Source organism: Equus asinus, unplaced genomic scaffold (assembly GCF_041296235.1).
Source record: "Equus asinus isolate D_3611 breed Donkey unplaced genomic scaffold, EquAss-T2T_v2 contig_583, whole genome shotgun sequence".
NCBI lineage: Eukaryota > Metazoa > Chordata > Mammalia > Perissodactyla > Equidae > Equus > Equus asinus.
Genome location: NW_027225275.1, coordinates 349,202 through 373,324, shown reverse-complemented (window position 1 = coordinate 373,324; position 24,123 = coordinate 349,202). Strand labels below are relative to the sequence as shown.

At 39.8% G+C, this 24,123-nt stretch overlaps 1 pseudogene; it reads left to right on the top strand.

Annotated features, from left to right (window-relative positions):
- The first annotated feature begins 9,492 nt into the window (after nt 1-9,492).
- The window catches only part of LOC139044071 (centromere-associated protein E-like), a 79,770-nt pseudogene continuing 65,139 nt past the window's right edge, over nt 9,493-24,123 (top strand).

Below are 24,123 nucleotides of genomic sequence, written 5' to 3'. Positions count from 1 at the left end.
GTTGTCTGCTTCTAAGAGTTTGTTTCTGTGTCGTTTGTTTTGTTTTGGTTAATCAGCTGTGGGCTAATATAGACAAATTTTTCATAGCTAAATTGCGAAGATACTATGCTGTATCTAATGAGATAATACAGAGTTCAGGAAGCTATACTTTAATTTAAATTGAGTGGTCAGGGAAGGCAAAGATATTTGTTAAAAGATAAACTGAGGCACATTAACATTTTTTAGTTTATTTGTGCAAAAATTGATTTGAATCAAGCATCATCTAATTTAGACTGGATTGCAATATCTTCAAGAGTTAAGGAGAGCTTCCTGAACATAGCCTCATTTGCACTTACTCCTAGCCAGGGGAGTAGAGATCTGCTGAAGGAAGTGAACTTTTTAAATCATGGATGCCTCCTGGCAATTCCAATTTTTGTCTGTGGCTCAGGACTGGAAAGTTGACAGCCATGGAGGTGAGTAAAACTTAAGGGACTGTAGACTGCATGGGTGGTTTTATTCTGGTTGCCTTTATCTTGTGTCCCTTTCTTTGTACAGAGCCTAGAAGCAAGGTCCCCTGGGTTTGGAGCTGTTAACCAGAAGCGGGGAAATGGACCCCCAGGTTTGGAGAGTCTGGCATGATAGAGAAAGGAGTCAGATTGTCCCGAGAAATGGAGGCATTGGAAATCAGGGAGAAGTTTGTGAGGGCAGGGTCAACACCACTGTGGCAAATCCAACAGCCATGTTGAGGTGGGAGTACCCTCCTCTGCAGTGGCCTGAGATGTGTGAACAATGATATTATTTTTCCAGGCCAGAGCAAGACAAAATGTGAACAACCGCAACAACAAAAATAAAGACATTCATGGTGTAAAAATTAGGAAAAGGAAGGTCAGAGAGGGGAGGAGGACTGGAAAGAGACGTTCTCGATCTGACATCTTGGGAGGAAGCATCTACCTCGATGTTGGCCACTGCTCTTCCTACTTAGTTTGATTTCGATGTCTCCAGCATTTGCACAGGACCAGATGTCAGGTGGAGCTTTCTTCGGTTGTGAAATGTGCACCCAAGTTTTGACACTTTGTAATTTGGCAGCAGAGTCATGGTCCAAGAGTACTTGGTAGGGTCCTTTCCATGAATCTTCCTTTTGCAAAAGCATTAGAGTAAAATAATATCTGTTTGGAAATGACAAAAGACTTAAAAATCCCCATGGTTAAAGATCTGATCAGAGTTCATTATAATGGAATTGACAAGGAAATTTTGTTATGTCTGTGACCTACGACATTTTAAGACAATTAGTGGAATTACAACTGATAACATTATACCAGGACATATCAGATTTTTAGGAATTTCATATGGCTTCTAGAACACATATTAATAACATGTGTCATACGAATATAATCTGAGTGTTTATCATCTGTTATTTGACAATGCTTCTGCTGTAATTTTTTTTTTTTAAAGATTTTATTATTTCCTTTTTCTCCCCAAAGCCCCCCGGTACATAGTTGTATATTCTTCGTTGTGGGTTCTTCTAGTTGTGGCATGTGGGACACTGCCTCAGCGTGGTCTGATGAGCAGTGCCATGTCCGCGCCCAGGATTCGAACCAACGAAACACTGGGCTGCCTGCAGCAGAGTGCGCGAACTTAACCACTCGGCCATGGGGCCAGCCCCTCTTCTGCTGTAATTTAACATACCAAATAAGCCTATTAGTTTAATATCTCTCTTTTACAAAGTGAAAGACAAATCTTTTGAGATTTTTCCAGGGGCCATCTGAGAAATTTCAAAGTTATGTTGCATTCAAAAAGATTCCACTTAGAGTCTGATTTGGGGAAGTTGTCAAAACATCTAAAAGTTTGAACCATTGACTTGGGATCACAAACCATTATGAAATAACACTTCATTATCCATTTAACCAAAGTGACAATAGAAAAATTTAAAGTCTAATACAGAAGGTTACATAGTTGTAAACAAAACTTAGCTTTTTTAATATTGAGAAGATTGGGTTTTCTTAAGTAATCAAAAACCTAATAAAGACAATGTGAAGCACAGTAAATCATTTTGGTAAGACACAAAATCTTTGCTTTCAAGCTTTCCAGTTAGATTTAACCAAAAGGTAAAACAAACAAACAAAAAAAACCCAAAAAACAAAAACTTTCACAACCTCTTATCAAGGGCAGACCATAGTCTAAGAAAACTTTGTTCTCTTAACAGAGTGAAACCAAATTCTAGTTTTGCACCAGTGCACTTTTGATATTAAAATTCATTGTTAAAAAACTTAAATAAATCCATGCCGAACACATAAAATTTCTTTCCCAAGATTCCTTTTTCTACAAACCTATAGCTTTTGATATCCATTCAGATTTTATCCTATGCTGTTTCCTCTTTCTCGTTCTGGAACAATCAGTCATTTTGCTTTCCTTACCTACTTTTCATATGCATTGTTTTCTTCCACTCTTGTTATTTCTAAATAGTTTTAATTAAATGTATTTATTAGAATTCTTGGCCCTTAGAATCCTTTATTCCTAGTGATAACTTAGAAGTAAGCAATTGTGGACTATTACACAAGCATTCTGTGAGTCGGCAAATTTGTAAACACATTTCATAATTTCTGGAAGTTTATCTTTCTCACAATGAATTTTTCAATGTGGCACAAAACATTGTGACACATTCCTTGCTAATAGACCACAATATCTTTAGTTACTTTGTAAAAGGAAGCCAAAAGTGGATAAACCTATGTTCAGTAATTAATGTTTCAGTATTTTATTTCATTTGGAAATGATCTAGACGTTCAATTAATACCCATTATTTAACATATTTCAGTATAACTTTAAGGTTTCAAGTTACCAAAAAAGATTTTGGAAACTATTTTTAAATAGATATACTATAAAGAATAATTATTGTTGAAAAGTTCACTTATAAACTTTTATCTTATTACATTTATTTAATTCATTTGCTTCCTAAAAATTATGCTTAGATTAGTCATTAAAACTTCACAAGATATTACACAGCTAATCATCATCTTAAGTTATCTTTCTTGCTGACAAATTCTGTAACAGAGAGCACATGAGCTTATTTGACTTTTGCTAAACCTAGGTAGAATAAAAGTTTTATATTTAATGCTGATAACTCTCAAGAAATGCCTGTTTTAATTAAACCAAAAAACTTAAACTAGCTTTTATTTACTGAAGATTATTCTAGATCACATGAAATTGAAAAACATTTGGGTTAGTTTCTATATTTTTGAGAGTACACTTGATTTATATAAACTCTTGTTTGCCTTTAAGCCAACTAAATAGAGCTCTTTACAAATTAATTTTGGCAATACCGATGCGGGGTTGGTGAGCCGAGGAGTCGAAAGAAAGATTTCTTGGATTCTCAAGGTCTGGCAGTAGTGTTCTTTTATTTAGAGAATAGTGTGGAATAGCATGGGGACAGGATCCATGGGCAGTCAGAGCTGCTGTGTGGGGACAGGACCCATGGGCAAGAGGAGCTGCTGCTGCCACTTCTGCTACAAACATGGGTGGAGAGTAAGGCTAAATTTAAGGCATAGGTATGTGAGCCATCTCTTTACAAGACAAAGGAAAGAACATGTAAAAAAGTTAAAATGTTATCAGTGCAGGTGGGGTCTGGCCATTGGGTGGTCCCACAACTTTTAGATAAGAATCAAATCGGATTCAGTAAAGGCCAGAAGCCACCACCCTAAATCAGTTACATGAGGTTGCCAAACAGTAACCAACTTAAGTCCTTGCCTTCCCCATTAAGAGTTCCCAGAGATAAGGCCATCCTGCCTTCTTCCTGACACAGAGAGGAGGCATCTTTACAGATGGAGGTTTCCCTTACAAATGTAAATGTTTCCCAACAAAGGGCAAGCAAACTCCTCTCCTGCTCCTCGGAGCCTGCTTCTCATCTTCAGTTTTAAAATTAACCAGCCTAAAACCCTCATTAATACCATCTGGAGGTAGAAAAAAATACAGATTTAAAACATACATACATAGACAAACATAAACACGCAAACAGATCAAACAAAGATCTCCTAGCTTTTATTTTAAAATTTTAGCTGAGAGACAGGTATGGTAATGCAAGACTCACTAGTTTATAAAAAAATCAGTTTCATCCAAGTTGTGTTTCTGGCAGAGGGAGTAAATTAACTGCTCAGATGGCTAAAGCTTTTTACTATTATTTGTGGAAGAGATTTTCAATAAGCCTAGTTTTCAAAATTGCCTTTTCTTTTTCTTTCTTCTGATATGAATGACCTTGGTTCCTAGAGAAGACCAGGTAGAATATTTACATTTCAAAAGGCACAGAGAAAGAATACAAGTTCCACTTAGAAGGACTTTTGTTTCTGAAGCCCAGATCCTTTAGAATATCTGCAAGCCTTCTGAGATGAATATCGGAGGTTTTGGATTGGTAAAAAAGAGAGATGGGCTTTGAATTGTTTCTAGATCCACATTTCTGTTCTTGTAAAGACTCAATTTGTAAGACAAGTATGGTTGTTTTTAATTTCTCAGAGAATGGGATTGCAACCAGATTAATATCAAGGAGGGACCCCATCTACCAAGCACATTATCCTCAGTTTGCTTCTTTATATCAGGGAGAAGATCATCAACTAAGATGGAAAACAAAAGATCCCTATGTTCTAGAGTTAGAGCTGTGTGTCTTTGGAATATTTTAGTAAATTCTTCCACAAAGATTTCAGAATGTTCTTCTTTCCCTCTGGGTATATAGTTTCATTCTAGCTTAGGGGAGAAGGCCTAAAAAAATTGTTTTCTATCAGGCTCTAAATATCAGCTTCTTATTGGGCCAACTTTTGACCATAGAGATACTTAAAAAAATCCTTTTGAATATCTTGTCAGATTTCAGCCAGGGCAAATAGTAAATATTCCTGGCAGTACTGAACAACTCCATGGACACAAGAGGTGTCCTCAAAGAGGAAAAAAAGATACTACCTTCTCAGGATCCAGAGCCACTCTCCAAGATAATCAAAGCAAGAAAGAAATAATTCCCCTGAGAGCTGGCAACAGTGGGTAGAATCCCAGCTGCAAGTGGAGTGCAACCCACATTTCTGTCCAGCCATGTCCAGCTGCAGATGGGGTGCAACCCACATTTCTGTCCAGCCATATCTAGCTGCAGATGGGGTGCAACCCATATTTCTATCCAGCCATATCTAGCTGCAGATGGAGTGCAACCTACATTTCTGTCTTGCCTTATTGTAGGGGTCCACAACCCGATGATTGCCAGGCCAATTTCTCTGGCCACTAAAGGAGACAAACAATAAGGCAATAGTTATCCCTAGGAGGGAAAGGATCAACAACCAATGGGTACCTGAAAGCAGATTCATACTTTCAGTCAAGATCTAATTCTTACAAATGTTTTGTCCTGCCAATCTGAGTTTGGAATAGAAGGAATAATGTGAAATTTTACCTTCCTCTCTCAACCAGGCACCACAGATAGAGATCTGGAGGGTGACTTTGGTAAGAATTCTCACCCTTTGGCAGCTTCTACCAGTTTTCCTGGATCCTGTCTGCAGGCTCTGGAGCGAGTGGGGTGTCCCAGCAGGCCTCATCCTGGTACCAGACACAGTAGAGGAGGAAAAATAATTTTCCCTCTTCGTGTTTTGTGTTTGGCTGAGACCCCTTTTTCACCAGGGCATCTTCTAAATGGATAATCTTAGCTAGGTTAAAAGTTCTCCACCATGGCCACTATAATTCAAGACTGTCTTTGGCAAGGTTAACTTACTTGCCCATCCTTGAAAGAAAATTTTATCCACTCAAGGCCTCACACTGGACCCAGTCCAGCTTAAGTCACGTCCAGTCCAGACCCAGACCCAGCCCAGGTTTTTTTTTTTTTAGATTTTATTTTCCCTTTTTCTTCCCAAAGCCCCCCGGTACATACTTGTATACCTTCAGCTGCAGGTCCCTCCAGCTGTGGCATGTGGGACGCCACCTCAGCATGGCCCTACCAGCAGTGCCACCGCCGTGCCCAGGATCAGAACCGAGAAACCCTGGGCTGCCAAAGCGGAGGCGTGAACCCAACCACTGGACAACAGGGCCAGCCACCCCCTCCCCCGCCCCTGTACCGCCCAGCTTGTAAGTCGGACCCAATCTGACTCCCGTAAGTTTCCAGACCCAGTCTGGAAAAAGAAATGTTCAAATAAAGTTTGAAAACTCATAATGCAAGAGCTGCAGAGCTAGGATCCCAGAAGGACTTAACAACCACATCCAGAGGCAGCGAGAAAGCAGTGAGCTCAAGGGGCTCCACACACACCCACCTGGTTGCTCATTTCTCGGGGGCAGGCACCTTCAGGGTCTCCCTCAGTTCCCTCATTTAACACCAGGACTGTCAACAGGTACAGAACTGTTAAAAGACAAACTTAGGGATACTTAAAAATTTTAAGAGTTTATTTGAGCAAAAATCAATTTGAATTGGGCAGCATCCAATGTAGCACATAGAAAGGAGCCCCGAGGGGCTGTACAAGATGAAAAACCTTTATAGGCTGAAGGGAGTGGGGACAAGGAAGTTATACTAGGCAAGCAAATTAGTTATTGAAAAGTCACTTTCCTTTAGAGGATGGAAGGGGCCTATCAGGCAGATTACCTAACTAGTGCTGGTGGGGTGATTCCTGGTTGACTGGTGTAAAGTTCCTTCTCTGGGAAAGCTGAACCTGTAATTAAGTTAAGTCTTGGTTTGATGACGTGGGGCTTAGTATAAGTGACTCCATTTTGGGCCTGTTGTCTTGTTTTGAACAGATTAAAGAACTTCAGTTATGGAACTTCTGGAGAGGGAGGCTTGAAGTTTGGATGCAAGCTATTGCTCTAAGTGGTAATTAAAATTTTTGTTGATTAACTTTTTTCTTGCCTGAAAGATTAATACATGCATATGATAAAAAATTTAAGTAGTACAAGAAGAAGCACAGTGAAAAGTAAATATTCCCACATCTGATCCCTGAGTGCCAGTTTGTCTCGCCAAAGGCAACTGTGCCATTTCCTAGAGTGTTACCCTCAAATTAATCTGTAGATATGGACCTATATGTATCTTTTTCTGTATTGCATATCTTTTTATATAAATAGGTACCTGCTATACAGGCTGTAGTATACTTTGCTTAAAATATGATCTTTACATAAATATCTTCATTCAATTCAAGAAGGTAAAGTGAATTTCTGAGGCATGTTAATTGCACATACTTGCATGTTGGTGTTCTCATTATTTTTTCCCCCAAACTGTATTCATTTCTGCTAAAGCTGCAGAGGGCACCGTGGTCCTTCCAGAGGGAGGCATGGCCTCACATAGTGTTTGGCAGTTCTTGATTATGGTGCAAATTTTAGGGGTCAGAGAGCTCCTGGTATTACAAATATACATGAATTTGAAATACTTACCTGTGCTCACTTACTTTATGAATTTCATATAAAATTAATTGCAATGTATATTTATATCATTCCATCCCCTTCAACAGGAGTAATTTTTGTTTAATAGATAAACAGTGTTTAATTTCAAAAGCACAAGTCTTTAATCTTGCAACAATTATCTGCAATGATTACACACATAGTGTCCCTTTCCTTTTAGTCATGGTTACACAGGAGTTCAGTGGCAGATGGAAACTGTACTGGCTTGGGTCAGTCCAACTCCACCATTTATAAGCTATGCCACACTAGAAAATCATTTATCTTGTAATTCACCATTGTCCCATCCACAAAATGAGAAAATTGTATGAGAATATTTCTAAGGTTCCTTTCAGCTTCAATAAGTCTATGACATCTTCATAAAAAAAGAAACTTGCTAAAATTGAGTATGGATGAGTGTCAAATAGAATACAGATGTATGAGAGGAAGGGAAAAGCAACCTAGGTTACAGAGAAAATCTAAGGTAGTCAGAGTGTTGCAGAGGCTGATGGCAGTCCACCAAAATCCACTCTCCTCTTTCCAACCAGAAAGCGAGACTACATTCCCAGCTTGTGTTTGACAAATAAAAATGGCAAGCAATAGGATATATTGGAGTATATGAGCAAGCCATTTGGTATAAACCTAATTCGGCCTGACCTTGTTTTTTCCAAAAGGGCCTGACTGTGGCTGTTGAGCACGCATTGCATATCTGCTTAGACATTTCCTGTGGCAAGAACAAAGGCCCTCGAGATAAAGGTGCAACTTCCCCCCACATTGGCATTTCCTTAGGGATAAGCATCTTTCCTTAGGCTAGGAACTGATTGCTGCACTCACCTTTGACCACCCAGCTCACCTGTGACCACTCAGCTGGAGACAACAGACTGCCACCCTGCTGCGTTCACTGAGACAGAAGACCTACCTGCTGTTTCCATCAATCGCTGTGCGGACAGAGCAGTCTCGCGACTACGGTAAAAGGGACATTTCAATCCTATGTGAAACATCCTCTCTGGGGGTATATAACCACTCTGTGCACCCCACTTCTTTGGTGCCCTTTCTTCCTTTGGGAAGAAAGGCCCTGGGTTATAATCCTCAGATTTAAGCTCAGAATAAACTCACCCAAATTTTCATTTATAGATTGATTATGGATTATTTTCCTTGACAATGTCAACCACTTAACATATTTATTGGCATTTAATGTGTTTTCAGTCATTTGCTACTGTCAACAATGCTGTAACTGATAGCCTGATATACATGTCCTTGCACAGTCATTCAAATATATGTATACATTCTTAAAAGCAGAATTGCTCGCATAAAGGGTACATGCGCCTTCCAATTTTTGATATTGCCGAATTACCTTCCAAAATAGTTTTATTAAATCAATAGTGTTTTCTACTCCTAAACAACGAACAATTATTAGCAACTGCAGGTCATGTTTTTGGTGAGAGAAAGGAGATAATTCTTGATGCTTCTTAAATCAACTAAGAAAAGGACTGAAAGGAAATGAAATTGCCTAAAGAAAATGTTAATACTTTACTGGGATACATATTTAAAACAAAGGAAAACCAAGCACTATTTCTGGGAAAGAATTCAGAATCACTTTTCCACTTTCGCTAATAAAAGTTTGAGCTCATTACTAAGTGAGTTTTTCCACTCTTCAATAATTCTTTTCCTAAGTCAACCTTTTAGGAACTTACAGCCAATGGGAACAGGAGTTCAAACAAAAAGAAAGAGGAAAAACCTAAAACTCACAGTTTCTAAGGAGCACAAGATTCTTTTGTTTCTGGGCTGGGTAGTAACTTTCAACTCTTGTCGTTTTAAGGGTTTTAGATTAAAACAGGAAAAAGTATGACTGCTTAAAGGTGGTAATTCTCTTTTGATTGTGGAAAAAAATTTCTCTGCCGTGTTTTCCCACCGATTGCGAAGTCTTCAAGGATGGGCGACGGACGGCGTTCGTACCGGCTGCCCGCCCTCCAGAGGCTTCCAGCAGACGGCCGTCGTCTCCGCTGCCGCCAGGACAGCCGCCCTCCGCGCCCCGTGGCCGCCTCTGCTCCAGACGCTGGAAACGCGCCTCCCCCGCGGCGAGCGTCCGGGGACGCAGGGGACGACGCGTGACGCCACGGGGCCGCCGCCCAATCAGACGCGGCGTCGCGGAAATTTTGACCTTTAAGGCTGCGCCGGCGTCGAGCCGGCCGGCGCTCGGCGGGATGGAGGAGGAGGCGGCGGTGGCCGTGTGCGTGCGCCTGCGGCCGCTCAACAGCAGGTAGGCCGTCGGCAGCTCGGCCGCTCGCCCTTGGTGCGCGGTCCCGGCCCGGGCGAGAGACGGGTCGGCCGGGGCTTCTCTCGACGCTGCGCAGCCGGCTCCCTGCGCGCTGGCCGCTGGCCCGGCCGCCCGGTGTCCCGGGGCGCGAGGCCCAGGCTGCTCGCTGCGCCCAGGCTTCGCTCCGGCGGCGGCTGGCTCAGCGTTCAGGACGCTGCGAGCCTGATATTCGCCCATTTGGAATTCTTTCCTTTTGGTACAGTGTAGACACTACCGTCGTTGCCCCGTGGATCTTACATTCTAGAGGAGGAGACACAGAGGTCATGAACCCTATAGAGAGAGCAGGAAGGGCAAGAAATGATGTCTGTTTGCTTCTCTAGTCTCTGCCCCTCCCTCAGAATACTAACACATTTTTGCATTTGAGAAATATGTGTTAAATGTTACTGTGTTAAATAAAGGGGAATATCAAGACGAGGACTTCCCTCTTGTCTAGGAGCTCATTATCTAATGCGTTAGAAGACAGCTCCGGAACAAAACCATCACGACACTGTGACAGGTGCTGTGACGGGCAGGTGGGGAGTGTGCCGGAGGGGTCATTAGCCCCACAGCGAGATGACGGCGTGGGAGACGGGCAGGGCTGGTGTCAGGAAAGTCCTGACACTTTTCAGGGAGAAAGAATAGTTACGTTACTTGATGGAAACGGAAGTCGGGGTATTCCAGGCACAGAGGGATTAAATCTCTTCTCTTGGGGGAACCTTCAGATAGTTGATTTGTCTTGAGTTAGGGTGTATATAGGAAGTCAGAGGAAGCAAAGGTTGAAGAGAGAAATAAACATGATCGAAGTCTCACGTGCCGTGTGTTGAGGATTTCGGATGGTTTTGAAAGATGTTAAGCAAGAAGGATAATCGGAGTTGCGTTTGAATGTATCTTTTCAGCATACAGTGCTGGGTGGGGGAAGGGCGTGAAGACCTTCCCAGGGACGCTCCGGTGAGAGGGCAGGAGGTCAGGGAAGCCCCATTGAAGAGTGGTGACCCCTTAAAGGTGGACTTTCCACATTTCTCCCAATTATAGTATAGGTCATTACCATCCTTTAAAATATTCTTCAGAAGACGAAATCTTTTAAATTATCTTTCATATAACAGACTTCAAAACTAGTTATAAAATGCACTGTTTTTATTCTTTTAGAGAAGAAGCTCTTGGAGAAGATACGCAAGTTTACTGGAAAACTGACAATAATGCTATTTATCAAGTTGATGGAAGTAAATCCTTCAATTTTGGTAAGCTTATAATAGCATCAAAAGTAAACATATTATCCTTTTCCTTTTAAGAGTACAAAAGGCTTATCCAGAATACTGGATTTGACATTAAAGATAAGACTAAGCCGTCTGTAAACTGCTTCAGTGGAAGATTTGAAAAATTGCTCATCCATCCTTTATGATAAGTAAGATAATGAATTGATGTTTAAAACACAGTTACAGTCATAATGCCTTATGACTGAAACTAACATTTTTCCTCTTATTCATTAGTGTATTTGTGGCCTAAGACTCCGTAAGCCCAAAATATGTTGCTTAATGTCAAGTCATCTTTAAGATCTTTCAGTTAGGTATATTCTTTCCACAATTATTTTCAAGAAAACTCTTTAAAGAATAAATAGTGAAGATATTCCTTCTTGGCTAGAATACAGCGGGTACCTACTGCCCCTTTTGTGGAGCTTGTCATATGGTGGGAAGAAAGACTTTAGACTACTAATTACACTTATGATGACATGGCTTTGTGGGAGTTTCTAGCAGGGGATCTAACTAGCTTAGGTACCCGGCACCTGTAGGATGAGCGAGAGCTAGCTAGGGCAAAAGGACTTGGAGGCCCTCAAGGTTGGCCAGGCTGATTTGTGTATTGATTTAGCACATTCTGTATAGTGCTGACCATGTGCCGGACACTGTTCTAAGCACCTCATATATATTAACTCATTTAATCCTCCTAACAAGCCCATGTGATAGGTACCTTCCCATTTTAATGAGGAACTGAAACGCAAATCACACAGCCAGCAAATGGAGGAGTCAGATCTGTGTTCCAGCCACACTGCCATGCTGCCACGTAGGCACCACAAAGCACAGTAAGGTCCCCTCAACAACCTTAGGAGTGAGAGTGATTAGGTTGTTGACTTAGTGTTATGCTAGAAAGCCAATATCTAAGCCTTTAGAGTAAAGATGTATAGAATAGAAAATGATTCCTGGTAAAGGACTATTTGATAGTATCAACATAAATTTTTAAAAGGTAGAACAGTATGTTCCAGAGATGATAAAACCAAGAACAAGGGATACACAGGCATTCTGACTCAAGTGCTGCAGGTTCTCAGTAGCTGTGTATGCTCACAAGGGGTTTGGACTCACCTACCTGTCTGAAGCAGCTGGTATTAAGATTTGAATCATCCTGCCATCTCTCCTTGCCCTGAACTCCTGACCCCTGGCAGCATTCAGATGGCACTTTGGTTTCCCATAGGGTTCTACCTGCAAGTGCAGATGTTGGTCATGGTGCAAGCCGTGTGAGCACTGAATTTCTCAAGACAGTTGATACATTTCCCTCCTGACTGACAAATCCATTTCTTGGGGGCTTTCTAATGTGAGCCCATCACTGAGAGAGTGGTCCATTTTTGATGCACCAACAAAGGAGAGACCACATCCTGGACTGGTGGATTCATCATGGCAAGTGCTACCTAACCCCAGCCCTCAGCAGCCAGCCAACCAGCTGTTCTCTGTAACACTTCAGCTTGGCTCGGTGCTTTTCTTCCAATTGTCTGTGTTTCTTGGTTTAGTTTGAGCCAGGCCTTCTTGCTAGATATGTTATAAACACTAAAATTTCTCAAAGAATAGTAATAGTTTGCATTTCCTAAGTATTAACCATATGTTCACAGTAATTCTCTAAGGAAGATAATATATATTCACTTTACAGGTTAGGGAAGTGAGGCACAGAGACATCATCCACGTTGCCCGAGGTCACATAGCTTGTAAGTGACAGAACCAGGATTTGCAGGCAGTCTGATTCCAGATCCCCAGGTTCAGCCACTATGCCTCACTGCCTCTTGAAAGCACATAAGATAGCTGACTTGTGTTTTTTTGTGTGAGAACCAGCACATTTTACTTTATAGAGAAGTGTATTTTCAGAGGACCAATAAGTTGAAGAAAATATTGTGAGTTAAATATTTTATCATACCATATCCTGACAATTTTATTTCTTTGGGCAGCTACTAATTCAAAGTGAAAACACAGTTGATTTGTTTAGTTTAACTTGTGTGGTTTTTTTTTTAGATCGTGTCTTTGACAGTGATGAATCTACTAAAAATGTGTATGAGGAAATCGCAGTACCAATCATAGATTCTGCCATACAAGGCTACAATGGTTTGTATCCACTGCAGAAACGTTTTATTTAGTCTTGGGTGTGTGTTCAACAGTATTGATAGTTTTACATACTCTCGATGCTTTTTCAATCTTTGTGTGTGTGTGTTTTTGTGTCCCCAGGTACTGTATTTGCCTATGGGCAGACTGCTTCAGGAAAAACATATACCATGATGGGTTCAAAAGATTATTTGGGAGTAATACCCAGGGCAATTCATGACATTTTCCAAAAAATTAAGAAGGTAAATAGCCAAATTTCCGGTACATACGGGTAAAAGCAGTCACCTCTTGTCATGGTGGAAGGAAGCAGGTTTACAGTTCTCTTTCGATTATCCACGGGGAAGGAAGAAAGGCATAGCGTACATTTGCTTTCCCCACAGCCTTGCTTTAGAGCTTAGAGTCCTTTCATTCTTTCCCTTGAATCCTGAAGCAGTGCTGCTCCTGTCACAAAGCAGGCATTGAGGAACAAGAAATCTTAACCCTGCCTTTGAGGAGCTGTCCGTGATCGTTCAGGAGCAGGAGAGGGTAGATGTGGTGAGAAGACCAGGATAGGCAACCTAATCAGTTAAGGCGGGTTTTCAATTTGTTTTTTCCTTACTGTTTTAATGATTTTTAATGTTCTTATTTGAATTGAACATCTGTTTGTAGGGTTTTATTTTAAGCTTAGAGAGTTGGACTGGGCACCCTCTTCTTCGAATTTTATGATGCCATACTTTTCATTATTTCTGAAACAATGCTTTTATATTTCTTTTTTTTTTTTTAAAGATTTTATTTTTTCCTTTTTCTCCCCAAAGCCCCCCGGTACATAGTTGTGTATTCTTCGTTGTGGGTTCTTCTAGTTGTGGCATGTGGGATGCTGCCTCAGCGTGGTCTGATGAGCAGTGCCATGTCCGCGCCCAGGATTCGAACTAACGAAACACTGGGCCGCCTGCAGCGGAGCACGCGAACTTAACCACTCAGCCACGGGGCCAGCCCCAATGCTTTTATATTTTTGTGTTTACTTTTGTCAATATAGAACCATAGGATTTTTTTTGTTTGTTTTACAAAGATAACTTCTCAAAGAATATTTTAATGTTTATTATGAGCACATCAACATTCAGTATTAGGTTTTCATAACTGGGTGATCTCTGATGTTTTTACATATGTTTTCCCCTAGTTTCCTGATAGGGAATTTCTCTTACGTGTGTCCTACATGGAGATATACAATGAAACCATTACAGACTTACTCTGTGACACTCAAAAAATGAAGCCTTTGATAATTCGGGAAGACTTCAATGTGAGTAACAGTGGCTCAAACAATACAGTTACTTATTGGGATTATAGTTCATGAACATTAACCTTTACTTTCCATTATTTTTTAAAATGTCTCCTGTTTCTGTGATTTGTTTTTTGTTTTCTTTCTTAAATGTTTATGAGATCATCTTTTAAGTGATGTGTATCATTTTGAAATGTTGACAGTTGTAATATTTTTGTGTAAGGGCCTCAAAAGAACAAGATGGAAGTATCAGGTTAGAATTTGGTGTGCTTTGGTATAGGATATAAATTGTAAATATCATAGATTTACTTCTTATTTTTATACAGAGTAATATTCTCCATTTTCTACTTTTAACTTCTACAAATTAATTCTGTAATAGTTTGCACCTTCTCTTGAGATGCACACTTTTAAGTGACTTCTATTTCTCTACTCTTCCCATCATTAACCTTGTTTCAGAGGAATGTATATGTGGCTGATCTCACAGAAGAAGTTGTTTATACACCAGAAATGGCTTTGAAGTGGATCACAAAGGGAGAAAGTAAGACTTTATGCTGTATTTCCTCAAAACACTTGTAGAATAGTAAAAACTATTCACTTGAATGTATTTAGGCTTCAAATCACACTTTTCACTTTTAAGCTACAGTAAAAGTTAATGTTTTTCTTTGGATTTTAATATATGCCGCTGAAATATGACTCATTTTTACAGAGAACAGACACTATGGAATCACAAAGATGAATCAAAGGAGCAGTCGTTCTCATACCATTTTTAGGATGGTGGGTAATTCTCTCTCTACTTGGTCTTTCCAATTAAGAAGACACTAATTTTTCTACAAGTTGCCTTTTCTGTCTAGATTTTGGAAAGTAGAGAGAAAGGTGAACCCTCTAATTGTGAAGGATCTGTCAAGGTGTCCCATTTGGTGAGTATTGGTAAACCCTGCTAATGTACTCTATGGGCCAAAGCAAAATTTAATTCAGCTGCTGGATGTTTGGTTTCATAAGAACTGTTAACTAAATAGGGAAAAACATCTATAAATTGGTAGTTTATTCTTATCGGTAGCATGAGATAACTAGTTAAAATATAGGAAAAATTCGGGGGTCTTTCTTCCTGTTATGTTATGGCTGCCATCTCCTAAAATTTAGATGTAATGGTTGTAGGAGTTGAGGCCTTTCCTAACCAGTAACGAAAGAGGATTTGGGTTTTTTTTTCCAATCTACATTTAAAACTTAAAGTAATCTTGGAATTTGGTGATTTTTTTTTAACTTAGTCTCAGCCAGTAGAATTGAGACTTGTGAGATCAACAGAAACCTAGATGGGATGGTTAAAAAATAAATCACATATTCAAGTTCGTTCTTAAGTACAATAAAAAAATACGTTTTATATTATGAGCACAATGTTTTATGGTTTTTATTTTTTTTAATGAAAAAAAATTACATTTATTTAACCGATGGAAATGTTGCCACTGTTGACGATGTATTCAAAGTATGCATTCTGTAGATGGCACTCTCTTTGGTTTACAGCACAGGCCTTCCCATGCATCCTCCAAGTTGTGTTGGATCATATGCTGATTCACCCAGAGTTTCTTTTTGTTTTCAAATGGAGTGTTTCTTCCAATAAACTTTATTTTTCCCCCAAGGTAGTTTCTTTCTTTCTTTTTCTTTTTTCTTACTGTTCTGTTGGACATGCGTGTCAGTGAAAGCAAATTAAAATGAATTGAGGGGGTTTGCGGCATTCTACAGATCTGAAGAATTTATTGCAACAGGAGAAACCATTGTGGTCTTTCTTATCATTTAATTTTAACAGTCCGTAGATACTGGGACTTTTTGTTCCCCCTTAATTGCAATTTTTCTCCCAAATGGTGGGTTGAATTTATTTATTTATTTATTTATTTTTTATTGAGTTAATGATAGGTTACAATCTTGTGAAATTTCAGTTGTACATTACTGTTTGTCATTCGTGTTGTAGGTGCACCACTTCAGCCTTTGTGCCCACCCCCCACCCCACCTTTCCCCTGGTGGCCACTAATCTGGTCTCTTTGTCTACATTTTTAAATTCCTCATGTGAGTGGAGTGAATCAGAGATTATCCTTCTCTAACTGGCTTATTTCACTTAACATAATTCCCTCAAGGTCCATCCATGTTGTTGCAAATGGGATGATTTTGTTCTGTTTTGCATCTGAGTAGTATTCCATTGTATATATATATACCACATCTTCTTTATCCATTCATCTGTTGATGGGCACTTAGGTTGCTTCCATATCTTGGCTATTGTAAATAATGCTGCAGTGAACATTGGGGTGCATAGGACTTTTGGAATTGCTGACTTCAAGCTCTTTGGATAGATATCCAGTAGTGGAATGGCTGGATCGTATGGTAGTTCTATTTTTAATTTTTTGAGGAATCTCCATACTGTTTTCCATAGTGGCTGCACTAGTTTGCATTCCCACCAGCAGTGTATGAGGGTTCCATTCTCTCCACAACCTCTCCAACATTTGTTAATATTAGATTTAGATATTTTTGTCATTCTAATGGGTGTAAGGTGATATCTTAGTGTAGTTTTGATTTGCATTTCCCTGATGATCAGTGATGATGAGCATCTTTTCATGTGCCTATTGGCCATCCGTATATCTTCTTTGGAGAAATGTCTGTTCATGTCTCCAGCCCATTTTTTGATCGGGTTGTTTGATTTTTTGTTGTTGAGTTGTGAGAGTTCTTTATATATTATGGATATTAAGCCTTTGTCAGGTATATGACTTGCAAATATTTTTTCCCAGTTAGTGGGTTGTTTTTTTGTTTCAATCCTGTTTTCATTTGCCTTGAAGAAGCTCTTTAGTCTAATGAAGTCCCATTTGTTTATTCTTTCTATTGTTTCCCTTCTCTGAGTAGACATGGTGTCCGAAAAGATCCTTTTAATACTGATGTCAAAGAGCGTACTGCCTACGTTTTCTTCCAGAAGCCTTCTGGTTTCAGGTGTCACCTTTAGGTCTTTGATCCATTTTGAGTTTATTTTGGTGAATGGTGAAAAAGAATGGTCAATTTTCATTCTTTTACATATGGCTTTCCAGTTTTCCCAGCACCATTTGTTGAAAAGACTTTCTTTTCTCCATTGTATGCACTCTGCTCCTTTGTCGAAGATAAGCTGTCCATAGGTGTATGGTTTTATTTCTGGGCTTTCAATTCTGTTCCATTGATCTGTGCACCTGTTTTTGTACCAGTACCATGCTGTTTTGATTACTGTAGCTTTGTGGTAAGTTTTGAAGTCAGGGATTGTAATGCCTCCCGTTTTGTTCTTTTTTCTCAGGATTGCTTGAGCAATTTGGGGTCTTTTGTTGCCCCATATAAATTTTAGGATTCTTTGTTCTAATTCTGTAAAGAATGTCATTGGGATTCTGATTGGGATGGTGTTGAATCTGTAGATTGCTTTAGGTAGAACGGACATTCTAACGATGTTTATTCTTCCAATCCATGTACATGGAATGTCTTTCCATCTCCTTATGTCGTCATCCAATTCTCTCAAAAAGGCCTTGTAATTTTCATTATATAGGTCCTTCACTTCCTTAGTTAAATTTACCCTAAGGTATTTTATTCTTTTTGTTGCTTTTGTGAATGGTATTGTGTTCTTGAGTTCTTTTTCTGTTAGTTCGTTGTTAGAATATGGAAATGCTACTGATTTATGCAAATTGGTTTTATACCCTGCAACTTTGCTGTAGTTGTTGATTACTTCTAAGAGTTTTCCAATGGATTCTTTGGGGTTTTCTATATATAAGATCATGTCATCTGCAAACAGCGAGAGTTTCACTTCTTCCCTCCCTATTTGGATTCCTTTTATTCCTTTGTCTTGCCTGATTGCTCTGGCCAGGACTTCCAGTACTGTGTTAAATAAGTGTGTACAGTACTGTGTTAAATAAGTGATGATACATGTCTCGTCCTGTTTTCATGGGGATGGTGCTCAGTTTTTGCCCATTGAGTATGATGTTGGCTGTGGGTTTGTCATATATGGCCTTTATTATGTTGAGATAGTTCCCTTCTATGCCCATTTTGTTCAGAGTTTTTATCATAAATGGCTGTTGGATCTTGTCAAATGCCTTCTCTGCATCTATTGAGATGATCATGTGGTTTTTATTCCTCAGTTTGTTGATGTGGTGTATCACGTTGATTGATTTGCGGATGTTGAACCATCCCTGTGTCCCTGGTATGAATCCCACCTGATCATGATGTATGATCCTTTTGATGAATTGCTGAATTCGGGTTGCCAAAATTTTGTTTAGAATTTTTGCATCTATGTTCATCAGTGATATTGGCCTGCAGTTCTCTTTTTTCGTGGTGTCCTTGTCAGGCTTTGGTATCAGCGTGATATTGGCCTCATAGAATGTGTTAGGAAGTGTTCCATCCTCCCTAATTTTTTGGAATAGCTTGAAAAGGATAGGTATTAAATCCTCTCTGAAAGTTTGGTAGAATTCCCCAGGAAAGCCATCTGGTCCTGGGGTTTTATTCTTTGGGATGTTTTTGATTGCTGTTTCAATCTCTTGCCTTGTGATTGGTCTGTTCAAATTGTCTGCTTCTTCTTGAGTGAGCTTTGGGAGATTGTAGGAGTCTAAGAATTTATCCATTTCCTCTAGGTTATCCATTCTGTTAGCATAGAGTTTTTCATAGTATTCTCTTATAATCCGTTGTATTTCTGCAGAGTCTGTTGTTATTTCTCCTCTTTCATTTCTGCTTTTGTTTATTTGAGCTTTCTCCCGTTTTTTATTTGTAAGTCTGGCTAGGGGTTTGTCAATTTTATTTATCTTCTCAAAGAACCAACTCTTTGTTTCGTTGATCCTTTCTACTGCCTTTTTTGTTTCAATAGTATTTATTTCTGCTCTGATTTTTATTATTTCTCTCCTTCTGCTGACTTTGGGCTTTGTTTGTTCTTCTTTCTCTAGTTCAGTTAGGTGTAGTTTAAGATTGCTTATTTGGGATTTTTCTTGTTTGTTAAGATGTGCCTGTATTGCAGTGAATTTTCCTCTTAACACAGCTTTTGCTGTATCCCATATGAGTTTGTATGGCATGTTATCATTTTCATTTGTTTCTAGGTATTTTTTCTTCTTTAATTTCTTCAACGATCCATTGCTTGTTCAGTAGTGTATTGTTTAGGCTCCACATCTTTGTGCCTTTCTCAGCTTTTTTCTCCTAATTAATTTCTAGCCTTATAGCATTATGATCGGAGAAGATGCTTGTTATTATTTCAATTTTTTTTAAATTTGTAGAGGCTTGCCTTGTTTGGCAACATATGGTCTATCCTTGAGAATATTCCATTTGCACTTGAGAAGAATGTGTATTCTGCTGTTTTAGGATGAAGTGATCTATATATGTCTATTAAGCCCAATTGTTTTTTCATTTAGCTCCACTATTTCCTTGTTGATTTTCTGTCTGGATGATCTGTCCATTGATGTGAGTGGGGTGTTGAGGTCCCCTACTATTATTGTGTTGTTTTTAACATCTTCCTTTAGGTCTGTTAATAGTTGCTTTATGAATCTTGGTGCTCCTGTGTTGGGTGCATAGATATTTATAAGTGTTATTTCTTCTTCATGAAGTGTCCCTTTGATCATTATATATTGTCCCTCTGTGTCTCTCTTTACCTGTCTTATTTTGAAATCTGCTTTGTCTGATATAGGAATTGCAACACCTGGTTTTTTTTTGCTTGCTATTAGCTTGAAGTATTGTCCTCCACCCTTTCACTCTGAACCTGTGTTTGTCCTTGAGGCTGAGGTGTGTTTCCTGGAGGCAACAAATTGTTGGATCTTGTTCTTTAATTCATTTTGCCACTCTGTGTCTTTTTATTGGAGAGTTCAGTCCATTTACATTGAGAGTGATTATTGATTCATGTGGACTTAATGCTGTCAATCTGTTGCTCGTTATCTGGTTTTCCTGTGTTTGTCTTCCTGTGTGCTTTAGCCTACCCATTTAATACTGCACTTTCTTATGCTGGGTTTCTTAGCTTTTTCCTTATTTATGTTTTGTGGCTTTGTTGTGTTTTTTAGTTTAGTGTCTACCCTGAAGTTTGTATTTTGAATCTCGTGTATAATATAGTCTATTCTCTGGTGGTCTCTTACTTACTTGGCCTAGACTAATTTAGTCCCTTTGCTCTTCCCCTCCTAAATTATTATTTTCATTTCTTTTTTTTTTTAAGATTTTATTTTTTTCCTTTTTCTCCCCAAAGCCCCCCAGTACATAGTTGTATATTCTTCGTTGTGGGTCCTTCTAGTTGTGGCATGTGGGACGCTGCCTCAGCGTGATTTGATGAGCAGTGCCATGTCTGCGCCCAGAATTTGAACCAACAAAACACTGGGCCGCCTGCAGCAGAGCACGCGAACTTAACCACTTGGCCATAGGGCCAGCCCCGTTATTTTCATTTCTTATTCCAACTCGTGTTATGAGTTTGTAGTTAGAGTGATAAGATCCACTTTGCTTTGGTAGTTTCCTTACCTTTGTCCTAATGCTATAGGTGAATATTTGCTATCCTATTCTGGTTCTATTTATCTGTCTCCCTACTCTGTGGATTGTGTCCCCTTTCTCCCTTTTTTCTTTTTTCAGGTATGAGAGCCTTCTTGAGGATTTCTTGTAGTGGAGGACTTTTGGTTACAAATTCCCTTAACTTTTGTTTGTCTGGAAAAGATTTAATTTCTCCCTCACATCTGAAGGATATTCTTGCTGGATAGAGTATTCTTGGCTAAAGATTTTTATCTTTTAAAGTTTTGAATATGTCACTCCATTCTCTCCTAGCTTGTAAAGTTTCTGCAGAGAAATCTGCTGAAAGTCTGATAGGAGTTCCTTTGTAGGTTATTTACTTCTGTCTTGCTGCCCTGAGTATTCTTTCTTTGTCTTTCATTTTTGCCATTTGTACTACTATATGCCTTGCAGTAGGTCTTTTCACATTGACAAATCTAGGAGATCTGAAAGCTTCCTCTACACACATTTCTCCCTCAATCCCTAGATTTGGGTAGTTCTCTTCTATAATTTCATTAAGAACACTTTCTGCTCCATTTTCCTTTTCCACGTTCTTGGGAATTCCTATTATCCATAAATTCTTTCTTCTCATTGAATCCGCTATCTCTCAGAGATTTTCCTCATTTTTTTTAACTCTTAGTTCTCTTTCTTCCTCTGTCTGGAGCCATTCGGCCTGTATATCTTCAATTATGCTAATTTGCTCCTCTCTGGTGTCTACACAGGCATTCAGGGAGTCCGTATTCTGTTTTATCTGGTCCATTGTGTTTTTCATCTCTAGTTATTCTGTTTGATTCTTCTTTATAATTTCAATCTCTTTTGTGAAGTAACTCCAGAACTCGTTGGCTTGTTTCTCTATCTTTCTCTCTATCTCATTGGGTTTTTTGATTATAGCTGCTCTGAACTCATTTTCACTTAGTTTACCTATTTCTAAGTTCTCAGGACTTAATTCTGTGTTTTTATTGTTTTCCTTCTGGTCTGGAGCTTTTATAAATTGCTGGATGGTAGAGGAGCGGTTTTTTCACATGGTGGTAGAATTGAGTTGCAGTTACAGCCTGTTGCCACTATATGGGGGTTGAGAGCCACGTGTTTTGAGCTCTCCGCCTTCGGACAAGATGGCAGCACCCAGCATTGTTTGCCAGGGGGAGGGGCTGTTTTTCTGGCTCGCCGATCTGGATTTGGATCAGTTCTGTTTTCTGGTCTCCTGAGGCCCTGGGTTTATGGGGTCCCCACACACGGAAGCTTTCCCCCATCAGCGGGTTTCCACTATACCGGCGGCAGGAGTCCTGGGCAATCCCCCGGTCACGTGGCCCCTCCCCGACTCCTTCCCTCACCTGCGGCAGTGATCCCAGACTCTAGGGGAGGGAGCGAAGTTCTCTCCTACCCTGTTCCAGCTCCTCTGAGGCCAGCAGCAGGGTCTCTGTCCTCCGTCTTTTTGATACTCTAGGTCTCTGATCTCCTGGCATTAGGTTTATTAGCTGAAATTCAGTTTTTTTTCAGTCCTTTGTTGTAGTTTGGAGGGGAGCGAGTCCCAGGTCACCTCACCCCGCCATTTTGCTCCACCCACCCCGTCCATGAGCACAATGTTTTAGACTGTAAATCGCTTGAAGGGAAGAGTAATGTCTAATTCATCTTTATAGCCCCAACACATCGTATGTAGTTTATATTCAATACCTGTTTGTTGAATGAGTGAACATAAGCATTATGCAAACACTCCTTACCACATAAGTAAACCTCCCATTTCCTTCTTGCTGCGCTGTATCAATTCTCTCTGTTTTTGTGCTTCCTTCCTATTCCTTACCATTATTACTTTATTCTCTGTCTTCAGGACCTAAATTCTTTAGCTTGATGTGGGATATGATTTAAGATTATTCTGTTTGGGAGCTGGCCCCGTGGCCAAGAGGTTGAGTTCTCATGCTGCTTTGGAGGCCTGGGGTTTCGCCACTTTGGATCCTGGGTGCGGACCCAGCACTGCTCATCAGGTCACGCTGAGGTGGTGTCCCACATAGCACAGCCAGAAGGACCTACTACAACTAGAATATACAACTGTGTGCTGGGGGGCTTTGGGGAAAAGAAGAAGTGGGGGGGAAGATTGGTAACAGATGTTAGCTCAGATGCCAATCTTTAAAAAATAAAGATTATTTTATTTGAAAACTTCAGGGAAAAAACGAGTAAATCTATAATATGTTTATTCACTTTGAGATTTTGAAAAATCACTCAAGTATCTAATTCTAGTTCACCCCAGTTATTTTACTACACAGTATAATGTCTATTATAATAGCCTATTCTTTCTTCAGTTTAACAATAAAAAACCCCACAAAACCTAACTTCTGTTTTGTTTTCCAAACCTGGCCTGTGATATTTCACTGCAATTTTTAACTTTTCTCTTAATAATGTAGCTTTAATACTCTTGACATATTCAGTGATCCATTTGGTGACTTTTCTTGTGTTCTTTGATGTTCTATTATCTGGCGACCTTAGATATCATCAAGTCCAGCCCTCCAGCCTCCCGCTCACTCTAAGTATCTTCTTGGAAAGAAGTCTTCCCCAGAGTCATTTTCTGGCTCTTTGGAGGGAGTCTCTGAGTGTCTCCTGGCCTTTCTGGGAGAATAATATCCAGGTTCTCTTAGCTCTGCTCCGTCTCTGTTCCCTTCTGTGGCTTCTTTTCCCTACCTTTCTAACAAAAACTCAGGCGTGTTCTGTGGCCTTTCTTACTTCCCCGTTGCCCTCTGACATTTGGTTCACATTTGTCTTTTGATGACAGCCATATATTTATTTTGTCTAGAGCTCTGAGTTCTAATTCATATCTTCCTAAAGATTGTTATAATGGTGTGTCTCACTGATATCTCAAATTTTAGTGTGTCTAAAACCAAGTTATTTCTTCCTACCATGGTGAATATTCCTTTTTTCCAGTATTATCAGTGTTATCCTGGTCACCTAGGCTGGAAACCCAAGTCAGTTTCACCTCATCTTTTTCTGCCTTCTCTTTTGTCCCGTCATCCCCGTTTTTTATTGATGCTACCCTTTAGCATTCCATGGGTGTCATACTCAAGTCCTCATCTCTTGAATTACTGTATCATTCCCCTGGACCTGGCCCCCATGACCTGGTTTTGCTTCTTCAGTCTGTTATGCAGATTTCTGATGTCACTAAGCTTGTGTCGTGTCACTTCCTTGGACAAGATCTGGCCACTCTTAACCAGTCTAACTTGACGTCCTTCTGCTCCATGTGCACTCCTCTCTTAAGGATAGGTTGGGCCACTTGGTATCTTTGAACACTAATGCTTATTCCCATCTTTATACCTAAGTTCATGCTGCCTTCACCACCACTTCACCCCTTTATTATGTATCTAGGCCATCTGTGGTAGATACTACACAGGAAAGGTGAGACT